This window comes from Malurus melanocephalus, unplaced genomic scaffold (assembly GCF_030028575.1).
Source record: "Malurus melanocephalus ecotype Western Australia unplaced genomic scaffold, MMel_1.1 scaffold_18, whole genome shotgun sequence".
NCBI classification, from domain to species: domain Eukaryota; kingdom Metazoa; phylum Chordata; class Aves; order Passeriformes; family Maluridae; genus Malurus; species Malurus melanocephalus.
In genome coordinates this window covers 1,652,258-1,665,548 of record NW_026623250.1, presented here as the reverse complement: position 1 = coordinate 1,665,548, position 13,291 = coordinate 1,652,258, and positions in this window count along the sequence as shown.

The window sequence follows — 13,291 nt, the reverse complement described above, 5'->3', positions numbered from 1 at the left end:
CATGAAACCAAATATTCCTAGCTATGTGTTTGGAGGAATTTTTCTTGCATTTGGGCAGATGTTCTCTTACTTATTTAAGACTGTTAGACACCTGTCATAATAAAGTCAGCTACAGTTAGTTTTGACTGTTAGGTTGTTTTACTTAAGATTGCTTTTTTTCTGCCTGCTGCATTGGAGTTAGCTTTTAGTTAGATGTGTTGTAGGGAAATGAGGAAGTGAGAATAGGGAACTAAAACTATGATTTAGATGTATTGTTTCAATATAGATTGTCTGAAACTGCTGTTAGCTATATCCTCAAATCCATTCATATTGTGTATGTRCAGGCACAAGTGCTGTTTTCTTTTCTTGTCCTGTTTCGTTTCCTAAAAACTTACAATTTTATATTGCTTTTGGGTACAATTTTTTAAATTTTCACTCAAAGAATTAAACAGTCGGTATGTAGTATTCCAAATATAGGGATAGAGAGGTGATTGACAAGATTTTCCTACACCTTTGACCTCTGTAAAGGAATGCTTTGAATTCTGTATTAATGAGACAGTGTTGGTCGTGTCTAACAACCTGGAAACATGCTTTGTTCACATCCCCAGAAGGTATCATGATAAGGCCAATTGTGACTTAAGAACATTTACATGCCATTGATTTACTACAAGTTAATGAATTCATCTACCATTGTAAAATGCTGCTGATATGGAGCCCCTTTTGGAGGTAGAACAGGGGGGCTTGATGTTCATCTCCTGTGCTCCTCCATGCCTGGTAATGCTCCAGCGAAATGGTGCAACCACTGGTAGTAGTTCTCAGGGAGGGTGTTACAAAGATGGTATTGCCATTTCCTCGTGTAAAGGTGCTCCTCAAAGCTAATTTTGGTGCGTTTGAATTTGGTCATTGCTAAATATGCAAAACTAGGTTTTATATCTGTTAGACAAAAGGCAATAAAACTGTGTGTAAGAATACCTTAGCTTTACCTTTCCTGGAAAAAAGAATGAATTTATTAGACTATGCTTACTGTTTTTCTTTTAACGTGTGTAGTGCACTGAATCATTTGCATGAACAGCACATGCCTGGAAGACTTCTGATAACTCTACTATTACTGTCTAAATTAAGTTTTTCTTGTTGCTAGGAGCCCAAGTTAATTTCAGAATTGCTTAAAAGGAGTAGGTAGGAGCTCTTGAAGACAACTCTGTAAAACTGTGTCTAACAAAAACTTTTAATGATTTTTTAAAAAATGTGAGTTATCAAGTAGATTTAATTTATTTAAGTTACTTGATCAGTTTTAATTYWTTTTTTTTAATTTTGACTGGGTCTTGTTTATCAACACTGGGTCTGATACTGTATTTTGACTCTTGAGAGAAGAATTATGAATATTGTTGCTTTAAAGACTTGAATGTGGTAGTAGAGTTTTTTATTTTGTTTTATTCAAATAAATATGCTTTCAGAGTAGCATAGTTTTTATTTAGTGTGATTCTTGTTGCATCAGGCGTAGTGCATTTTTGTATTTCCCAGGCTTGCAAAGGAGACAGTSTGCTGCATCTTCTGCCACTGATGTAACACCAACTCTGTATAAAAGTAATTGGTCAATCCCAATTAGTAACAAAGTGACTTGCAGATGACATAAAGTCTTTTATACTGTTTTCATTTTTAGGAATGTGTGGTAATGTTTTTCCGCCTAGTGGAATGTTAATTACTTTCAAGTTATTGGAAATCTCATTGTAGCTTTGCCAAGTTTTCTAGGTTTGATGTTCTCTTGGCGCTCACAGATCCTTGCAATCCCAGGTATCAGAAGTGTGAGTATTTTTATCCTTTTCTATTAATTACACAATTGTGTATTTAAGAGTGGCCTTCAGTGGATAAGCACACTGAGTGTGTGAGTGGAAGGAGATGGACAGTGGGCTTTAGGACTTTCTCTTTAGACTTTCTCTTTCCAAGATGTGCTGCATGCTTGTGTCCTTACAGTTTGGCTCTAGAAATTTTGTTACACAGGGCTGCAGAAGTGTTTGCGCAACTGATCTGTGGAAGTATTTGATCTATAAAGATGAAGGAATGCATCRTGATGTGCTAGTGAGGATCTCTGCCTCTAGGAATAGGGCAGTTCAAATTTTCAAATTCAGTTTGAAAATTACATGCACAGTTAAGTTTCTGAGTACTCAAAATGCCTAATCCCACTTTGGGTTACGATTTCTTTTATGTCTGTATTTTTATGATTTGAACTACAATGTTAATTTTGGCATTTTAGCACAGTAGGAATTAAGATGGTGATGAGTAATGTCAATATTAATCATAACCAGATGATTTTTAGGTTATGATGACCTTTCATCAAACACAGAATAATTAAAATACTACATAAAGTTTTCTTGTTGGTTTGAACTTTTAGGAGTTACCTTGTTGAAATAAAATACAAGCTTTAAACTTGAATGAGAATACAGTCCTCTGTAATGAATTAAGTAATGGTTCAAGTTCTTAGTAAATMTAATTTTGTTAAGTAAGGTGAGAAAAGAAGCTCCAATGAACAATAAACCACTGTTTGACAGCAAAGGATACCATTTAAAAACATCTGTGGAAGGTGGTGGTAGAGATTTTCTGTGTGATGCAAGAAGCTCTTGTTTTTAGGTAGCTACTGTCAGCTTCCGAGAAAGTAGAGAAAATAATGAAAAGGAGGTCTCTGCCAATTATTCAAGCAACAAACAAAATTAAAAAGAAGGGAAAGGAGGGWGAAGACTGTCCAAGTCATCTCAGTCTTTGATATTCATCACACTATTTTAATCCACCACAATCTTAAATCTTGTTACTAAATAAATTTCAACAACCACCAAACCCAAATGCTGTTTGAAAGAGTAGGTCTAAGTTTAGTCCCTGCCAGCAGCTAAGTACYACAGAGCTGTTTGCTCATTCCACACACCGCCACCCCTGGTACGATGGGAAGGAGAACTAGAAAAAAAAACCCAAACTGAAAACCTGTAGGTTTAAAAAAGAACAGATAATAATAATAATAATAGTAAAAACAGTAACAGAATTGTAATGAAAAGGGAGGCAACAAAAGAAAGAGAGAAATAAAACCCTAGAAAGGCAAGTGATGCACAGAACAAGGTCACCACCTGCTGACCAATGCCCAGCCTGTCCCCATTCAGGGAGTTGGGCCCTCCTAGTCAATTCACCTCAGTTTATATACTGGGCATGATGTTCTAGATATGGAGGGACAGCATCATAAAATGGTTTGCGTTGAAAAGGACCTGAAAATTCATCTACTTCTACCACCTCATCATCCCTGCTATGGGCTGGATGCCTTCCACTAGACCAGGTTGCTCAGAGCCCTGTCCAGTCAGGCCTTGAAAGCTTCCAGGAATGGGACATCATCCACAGCTACTCTCAACAACCGGTTCCAGTGCCTCACCACCCTCACAACAAAAGAATTTTTTTCCAAATATCCAGTCTAAACCTACTCTTTATGAATCTAGGCCTGTTACTTTAGTCCTATCACTACATGCCCTTGTAGAAATATGGAATACCCCTTTGGCTATCCCAGTTTAGGTCAGCTTTCCTAGTTGCGCTTCTTCAGGTTCTTGTGCACCTTCTTGCTGGCAGAGCATGGGACACTGAAATGTGCTTGATTTGGGTAAGCACTAACTAGCAACAACCAAAGCATAAGTGTGTTATCAATATTGTTTTCTTACTAGATCAAAAACACCACAGAATACTGTCTGCTAGGAAGAAAAATATCGCAGCCAATGCCATACAAGGACATACTTGAGCTGAATCTAAGTTTGTCTACACATCATCATTGTAGTGAAAGGTATACTGAACACAGTGGGCCTGGATCTGCAAAATATATGAAAGACTATTCTGAAAGTMACTTTGAGCAACAGATTTAGAGGATTTACAGAAGCTGCCTACAAAATTGTCCTAAAGGACTCCAAGGARCTGCTGACTAAATGCACAAAAAGATGTCTAATTGTTTTCAGTTTTATAAAACTAATAAAACTATATAAGATACTGAATATTCCTGCAACAATTCCTTTTTACAAGTTATGAACTCATGGGACAGGTGGACATGGTAGCAGGAATTGAATGCAAGCCTTCACTTAYGCTGCATCAGTAAAAGAAAAATTTGCTAGAGGACAGCAAATATGATCATGTTGTACTTTAATGATTTGTTCTCATTTGAATGAAGTTTGCATCTCTGATTGCTTAATATTCCTTAAATATGAGAACTGGAGTGGGTTCATATGGGCTCTGTAAGGGACCAGCAGGTGCTAGAAAACCTGASAAGAATTTTGGAAATGCAAAGATTATTATTGTTTTGGTTTGGAGGTTTTTTACACTGTAGAAGGGACATCGTTGTGTGAATATATGACAAAATATTCACTTTATGAGAAATGAATGAAAACTCTTTTCCTTCTCTCCTTGTGTWATTTTTTTTGAAGTTGGAGAAAGTAGTTTTTAAAATCTTCCAAAGCATTTTTGCTTTTTTGGAGGTTCCTCAGTCTCCTTATTACTTACAGTACTTACAGTAAGCTCACCACTTATGTAAGAAATACCCTAGTGGACCAGATGGGTGGTTCATCTAGCCCAGCAACAAGAGGCTATTTTGGGAAAGCACATCAGCCTTGTCTCTGTCCAAAGTCTTTGTCTTCCCCCACTACCACTGTTAAATAACCACTTACAGAACAATTGTCTAAGAATTTATTGAATACTTTTGTGTCCAAACTTACACCATCTGTCTCTTGAAGACACTGGATAGAGATGTTCCTTGCTTCCTGYGTGCAAAAGTACAATACCACTTTCATCTGCCTGTAACCTGTGCCTTAGGAGACTAGTCCCAGCTTTAGTGTTGCAAGATTTGGTCAATAATAGTTTTCACTCATTTTGTCCTTTATGGTTGTAAAGTGCAACGAAGTCCATCCTCAGTCATTTTCTCAAAACTGAGCAGTCTTTTTATGATTAATATCCTCATTCTTTTTGTCTTCTTGGTTGTCCTTCTCTTAACCTTTTCTAATTCACTGCATCTTTCCGGAGGTGTGAAGATTTTACAGGTGTTACTTTACTTGAGATGTGGGTGTACCAAAGTTTTATTTGTTGTTTGGAAAGGATACTTGCTTTTAAGAATCTTGCTATTTTTTGCCATTGCAGCTGCAAGTTTAGACAATGATGTTCTTAGAGAGCTTCTAACTCTATTGTAACTTCTATTCTTGTAACTTCTTGTAACTTCTTGTAACTTCTATTTCCAGAATCAGAACTGTAAACCATAATTAAGATTAATTTTCTCTGGATGTGTTATCTTTCCTTTGTCTTGAAGCTCATCTTCCACTGTTTTCTGTATTCTCTTGGTTTTGTTTTTGTAATACAGGGTGTAAGTAAACACCAGGCTGGAAGATGTTCTGTAAGTTTGTAGCTAATATTTTGAAAGGCCTGTATAACAAAAGAAAATGTGCTTCTCTTTCTTGATGTCCTRCTTCATTAGTACTTGTTTGCATCCAATCTTCTCATACAGGGAATTAAAGTATTTCACAATTTTTACTGTTTTGATTGTGAGTTTATCTTGCACCTCATTTTAGTCTAGTGTCTTGGTATCATTATAATTCTCAGTGCWCATGTGCTTGTTCACTTCCAGGCTCCCATCTGGAATGAACCAGATAACCTGCCTCCTCCAGAAAAACTTCCAGTTCAGTGTCTGGTTCTTGACAAAATGCCTGAATTGCATCATTTAGTCTATCACTGCTTAGACAGTCCTTTATTTTAATGAGCATCWTACTTTCGAGCATCATACTTTCATGTTCTTGTGCATGCACCTGTGCATGCAGCATGTGTTCCTATTCATGCTCTTGAAAGCATCATAGTGGGAGACTACAACKCAATTTTCTCATTTTTGTGTAGGTCAACATGAATTAAGATGTCTTGATGCCCTAGATGTGCTATTTGGGACCACAGGGCTGCATCTGTAACAACGATTTCAGTTCATACAAAAAATGGACTTYTGACACATATTCTGATCATCACTTACTTCCTTGTGCTGTGCTTTAAGTAGCCATGTTAAAGTAGCCATAGAGCACACCGAATTTATTTTGGGTGGAATATAGCTGATGGGTACATTCCAGAAAGGTACTGATGCACTCTGGCACAGGGTGTTCAGATTGTGGTGCTAGACCCACCCCATCCCCTGCAAAACATATGGTATGAATGTCTGCACCACCTGCTTTGCTCTGCAACCCTCTCTGCTCCTGTTGCAGCAGTGTGCTACTTGCTACCACAGGCACAGCTGAGGGACCTGGGCTGAGCACTGAAGTGCTTTAAATCCGAGCCATGTGCCCTGAGARATGCTATTCCAGGGCAGCTGTGAGCCTGAACCAGCCTCATACCAGTTGTCTTAGGGTTTCTGTCCTAGTGTGTCCCATAGTGTGGTCTGAAAAAAAGGCACAGAAGGCATTTCCAGGACATTTTCTGTTGCAGCCTAGTACTGCCTGATSCTTGAGAATGAGGATATTGGTCATAGGCTATGCCATGGCTCAGTAAGAGCTTGATACAGTCTATCTTGACATCAAATGCCAGATCCTTGTAGGAGTCCWTTCCCCTCTCCATCACGGTACCCCAACAGCAAAACCAGCGTTAAGTCAATGGTTTAGGCCATGGAGCAATGGGCCATCGAATTAATATCAATTTCAGAGGAGATTACAGCTCATCCTGCTTGATCTTGCACTAAAGAAAATGGAAAAATTGCAAATCTAATCAAATCATTTTAGGAAYAGCACCTTGACTAAAAGTAATAACAAAGAGAGGAGGAAGATGCTGAAGTGCTTCTAGGCTCTGTGTCCTAAACTAGTGTGATAGAGATGAGCAGGTTAACATGATGTTGAATCCTGGAGCTGAGTGTAGGGTGGGTGATCTGACTGGAGGTTAGCCCTGACAGGGCATCAGGATGGGAGAGGCTTTGTTCAGCTTTGCCAGTGTGGACTCTTTTGTGAAGGTCAGCCATAAGTTTCTCTGAATTTTAATAAACTGTTTAGTAGAGTATGAAAAATTTTTCAGATGAAGTTTAACTCAATAAAGGTAATGTTCTTAAGACAGGTGCTTACTTCAACCTAGTAATTTTTAACTAACATACCTTYGGGATGAGTTTTGGGATTGGCTGGCTAGTTTTCGCCATCCATTAAAGTTATTAATTCCTGCTCATAACACAGAAAGTAACACCATTTTTGGGGAACTTCCTTACTTCATTAGAGTATGATTATCATCTATATGGAGATGTATGTCATGCAGGAAGATTGAGAGTTGTGGAGCAAAGCAACTGAGATAAAAGTGGCACAAAGTGAATGTGCTTTTGCTATAGACTGAGAGATTATAAACTGTAAATGACAGGCATAAAACCTTCATATTCTAGCTGGTCAAAAGTAAGTGTGGGCGGGGTGAAGTACCAAGAGGAAAAGGAAGTGCCATTTCAGAATTACTGTTACTTGGCAATGAGTGCTCCAATGGAAAGTGATCTGGAGCTTCTCTGGGATATTTCACCTCYCTTGATGGCATTGGACAAGCAGATACTCTTAAATGATTGAAACAGCTGGAGATAGTTCTTGTACAAGTTTGTGTTTGTACAAGCCATAAAAGAGAGCATAGAATACTAAATTACTGTGAACACATGCAATCTTTAAAAAAGTTTATATATATTGACATTAAGGTGTTAGTGCAGCTTTTTGGGTGAATAGCAGAGGCAAACCACTTAATGACATAAAAGTGAAATGTTTTCAGTTTACAGAAAATTTTCTAGGGGACTTAAAACATCACATATTAGATATGACTAGAAGGTGCTTCCTTCCAAGTACCTTTTCCTATGAGTAAGTGAGTAAGTTGARAGCTCACCCACTCTTAAAAGTGATAGGATGACTGGCATGGTACAGCTGAGATAACTTGCTGATATCAAGATATCAGTGCATCTGTTGGCATGATAATGTGGCATTTTGTTATGAATTCAGTTGCTTTAGTAATTGTATCCTCTCTCCCTCTGACACTGGCGCCTCCAGTGGTAATATGTAGGGTAAACTTCTGAACACTACCATGGTGAGATGCTGTTGAAAACCTTTTGTGAAGCCAGTGGAACGACAGCCATTGATTTCACTGGCAATTGAAATAAAGATTAGATGTTTTAAGGGGGAGCTCATTAATGCATGCCCTTTGAAATCTGCTTAAAAGGATATTAACTCCCAAAAAGAGACTGAACCTGCCTTGAAGGGAAGTAAGTGTGGTCTGTCTGGGGAAACCACAGACAGTTTGTTYTGAATGGAAAGGGAAATTTTAGAGATCAGCTTGCAAAATGAAACATATCAGCACAAAAACCCATCAAATCATAACATGACAAGACTGGAGATGTTTTTTTGCCATGACAGCAATGTGGGGCAGCTCTTGGTAACTTCTTAAGAGAAGGTGCTTTGGTATGGACAGCTAACMAGTTCAGTTAGGCTGAGCACAGTGAGTTGCAATTTAGTGGTTTCAGAGAGAAAGGGCTTGTTGGTGTTGGATGGACAGGGAACCAAAAAGTCACTTCCTGTTTCCCATATGAGGGTCATTAAATGTACTGTTTGTATTTTGAAGCTAAATACTATAGGCAGTTCATTGACATGTCCCTGTGTTGTTTATTTCTCCCCTTCTCATTTCTTAGTGGACTGTCAGTAATATCTGTGAACTCTGTTTTTCTAAAGCACTGTGTTAGATTGGTACTTGTGCAGAAATTACCTACACATCTAGCTCGGGGCATTTCTCAGTTTGGTCTGGGACAGGCCGAAGTGAGAAACTTGATTTGGGTAGTATTACTTTCTGTTCTTGAAAGCCCTGTCTGTTACAGTGTAGATGTTTACAGAGATGATAAGATGTGGTTGTAACATATATGTCATATGAAGGGCTTAGTTATTGCTGTGATAATTTAGATAATACAACAAAATGAATTGGTGGCAGCTAAGGATCACATATGAAAGACTTGGGTATTGCTGTGATAATTTATGTAATACAACAAAATCAGTTGGTAGCAGCTAGGGATCATTCACAAAAATAGATACTAAAATACATGTTTTATTAAATCATTTGTTAATTTTGGTATTTAAGAACTTACTTTAGAAATATTGTAGGGGCTGTACATGTTTCATGTCCATTTGACAGTGTGATAACACTGTAACTACGGTAAAAGACAAGACAATAGGGCTGGCAAAGCTGAAATAAATCCGAATGATTAAGTAAACTGTAAGTGGTGTAACAGTGGTAGATACAGTGAAAATGTAAGACTAAATCCACTGKTTTGTGGACAAATGAAAACTTTGAAACAGAATAAAATCAGATATGTAGATATATTTGGTGTTGTGGAGAAAGTAACATCAGTCAGCAGTAACTGSTGATTTTGACTTGGGGGATTAGCGGCAGGAGTGTGTGCAATGCAGGGAGACCATGACAAGCAATGATCATCTGAATAGGGACTTCCCCCATGGAGACACCAAGCTGAGAACTCTCTTCTTCCTTGGGATTTTTTCCTTAAAGTTTGCTATAGGGATTATTTGGTGATTTTTTTTTTTTACCTCTCTGAGCTCCATGAGAGCAAAAAAGCCTTTCCCGCAAAGTTGCAGAACTGGAATCTGTAGCACAAAAGATAATTTTCTGGACTACAGTAATTCTGTCTGGTAAGTGCTGCTTCTGGATTTGCAGCATCATGCTTCTCCTAAACATGTTTCTTTTATGTATGTAACTTGGAATTTGTACCACTTAAAAGAGAATGAAGAAAATGATACTTTTCACAATTCGAATTCTTGACTATCTGTTGACAGAGGGTGAAGGTCARTCATGTCTAGGTGTCTCTAGATGGGGTAACATCCATATTAGTCACTCATAAACATGAATAATAAGATCATGGCTATTTCATGAATGTGTACCATAATATTTTAAGGCATGAGTAGCATCTGTTGCAGAAGTAGCTTCTGTTGCAGTGGTCTTCCTCAGCATGACTGTAGTAAGTGCAAAATTGTAGTATATTTTTACATTCACTCAACAGCATGTTCTGTTGATATTTGAGACAATTAAGTGGTCCACTACCAGAACTAATAGAACACATTTCTGCTCCTGAAGGTGTGACAAGTACAAGGGACATACCATGAGCAAGCCATGCGTTTCCTTTACTGAAGCTTATGTCTGTTAACATTTCCATAGCCTGGTCCTCTAAASGTAGCTGCCTGGCTTTGGGCTGACAGGGCTTAAACTGTATGATGGTCATAATGTAAMACCGCTGGGTAGGGTCCTCCTACTGATTTGGGGGTGGAATAAGAGTGTCATAGTGAAATGATGAACCTCTCTTCTCCATAGCCCAATCCAGACCCTGAGTGTAAATTTTTAATTATTACAACTCAAAGCTTTTTTTAAGATTCCATAGAACTTTTGCACAAGATGTGTAAGTACAATGTCTTTTGGGGGAGGCGCACTTCAGTTATGTGGAAGGGTGGGGAAGAATGTGGTCCAGCTCTGTTGCTGGGAGAATGCAAAGGAGGTTGTCACATGTCAGCCACTGCTGTAGTCCAGACTGTAATCTAGATACCAACCCATATTTCACTCTGGTAACTTATGTTTCTGAAAAGTAGTAGGAAGATGAAGGGGCCATGGGTTTAGAGCTATGGTTGATCACTGCTTCAGAATTGTGGTGGTTTGKAGAAGTTTGACAAGTAGAAAATGTTTTGTTTGCTTAAAGGTAAGGATCTAACACTTGGTATTCATAATGAGTTGACACTGCTACCTAGGCTGAGGTTTAATTGAAATGTTCAATTTAGCCCTGGTTATTTTTTTTCACTGCTCTTSCTGAACATTTTTGTGCACCACTAGCTGCCCTAAGAACTTTTACAACAGAAAATATTTATATAGTATGCCTGCAGATCAGATCAGTATGCTTGCTTCCTTCTGTTGTCTAGGAAGAAAGGAAATGGGGAGTTGATGTTTTCCACTTGTTTAGAATGAGAATATTGTAATGTCTGTATATTTAAGGTAATTGTAAAATGTTGGTTGGTGTCACACATTTTTCTGTTGTATTGCTATATTGGCAGCAGTAATTTTACACAGCAGTATTTTCTAGTCAGTAAGAGGTTAGCCAGATGTCATATGTTGTATGACAGAACATACTTACCCAAATAATAGCTTTTTCAAATAACTTCTTCTTTAGTGTTGAGCCCTATAGTGTCACAGAATATGCTGAGTTAGAAGGGACCTGTCAGGATCATCAAGCCCAACTCCTGGCTCTGAATAGGACAAGAGTCACATCATGTGCCTCAGAGTGTTATCCAAACAAATCTTGAACTCAGACAGGCTTGATGCTGACACTTCAGTAGGGAGTCCTGCAGAAAAGGAACAACTTCCCAGAAAAAAAGAAAAAAAAACCCAAAAACTTGTGATCTGAATTCTAATCATGTGAGGAGAGACACTAGAAATTAAGGAAATGCCAAGTGAAGAGTTGTTAYATCAGCTCTACTTCTTTTGGTTTTGAGGTGTGTGTGAAAGTGGTCTTGAATCACTTGTTATTTTTCAGCTTATCATAATGCTGGTTCATGGTTATATGGACCTGCTTACACATAAAATTGTGATACCAGCTCTAGAAAGTGYGCAAGAAATTAGGGTCATTGCATTGAACCACTTTCTGCAGACTGGCTCTAACGCTTTAGCATTTGTAGCTTAGTCTTGCTTTATATGCTAGACGRGGTTTATGTCAGCCTAATTGGTTGTTGGCATTCTTGAATTTCCCAGCTGCTGTATTCAGCTGTGTACTAGAAAAATATAATGGAATACTGTTTCCAGAGAGCAAGAGGCAATTGTAAAGACGTAAATGTGCTATCTGGCACTTCAATAACATGTAAACTTTTAGTGACATGAGGACTTTCTAGGATAAAATTGTATGAGTACATTGCCAGTTTAAACACTGTAGTGAATGTTTTCTCTTTAAGCTCAGAATATCTGGAAGATGGACATAACTTTTATTTTTGTTAGTATTGAGTTTTTTGTGGTTTTTTTATTCAATCCTGACTTTCTTCGCCAGGGAAGGGATGAAATCTGGCACAGAGATGGAAGATTTATTGTGGTTCTTTTGTTATKGTGTGCTGGCTTACTGTTTGTTAGAGGGTAGGGTACTGTGTGCTGGCTACTGTTTRTTAGAGTGTAGGGTATTTTCTGTTCATTCACCAGCCTACTTTGATCTCTTTTCACTTGTTATGGCAAAGATATTTTTTTTTAAATAATACTTGTTCTCTGTCAAAAGTAGCAGCACAGAAGCAGTTAGTAGGACTTACATAATGCCTCTATGACTAATACAGTGTCACATTTTTAAAAATCTGGTAACATACTAAATATCATTGTAATATTGTATAGAATATGTTTTACTAAGCGGCTACTTATTGTACTTCATTTTTCCTCTTGATTCTTAATTAACAGCTGGGCCAAACCTTAAGACAGCAGCAGAAGATTATACCAATTTAAGCTTAAATTCCCAGTTCCCAAAGTTTTTGTGTCCTTGTGACCTAGTCACAGCACATTCTTTGCAGAAGTGGTRGCAGTGTCATTGCTACATGAAGACAGCAGCTTCTGTTGCTACTTTGCGGAAGGACTGGATAGCTCATTGAAACTGTTCTACAACAGTTCTTGCACAAAATTAAGTCCCTGGAGGTTGTTCAATGTTGAAATATTAAGGGAGAGGTGTATTGAGGATGGCAAGAATTGTGCTCAGGAAACAAAAATTGAAGGGTTTGTTCAGAAAAAGCATGGGTCAGGGAAATAAAAACAAGTGAATGCCAGAGGACAGAAGCCAAGTGAAGCAACAGGGGAGGCTTTTTATTTAGAATGTTAAAAAAAAATGCTTAACCTTTTATATTGAGGTAGCGACTGTTAGGCTTTGGGCCAGGAGGAACATGGAGGTTGTAAATGCATGTATAATGTGTGTTGCCAGCGAGTGCCACAGATGTGAAAGCGATGCTGCCCAGGGCTGCTGGCTGCTCTGCAAGTTCCCTGAGTGCTATGTCTTGCCTGAGCTGCAGCTAGGCTCTTCCTCCATATTCTGTTACATTACAAGCATTTGCTGTTACCTTCCATGACACTTCCCTGTAATCTCTCTTCATGCTGTGTCTTAACTAGGTGAGAATGTTTAGGCAGCCCTTGTAATAAAATATACATGTTACTCTTACTGTTAGAGGAGTCTTTCTTTCTTTCTTTTTCTTTCTTTCTTTCTTTCTTTCTTTCTTTCTTTCTTTCTTTCTTTCTTTCTTTCTTTCTTTCTTTCTTTCTTTCTTTCTTTCTTTCTTTCTTT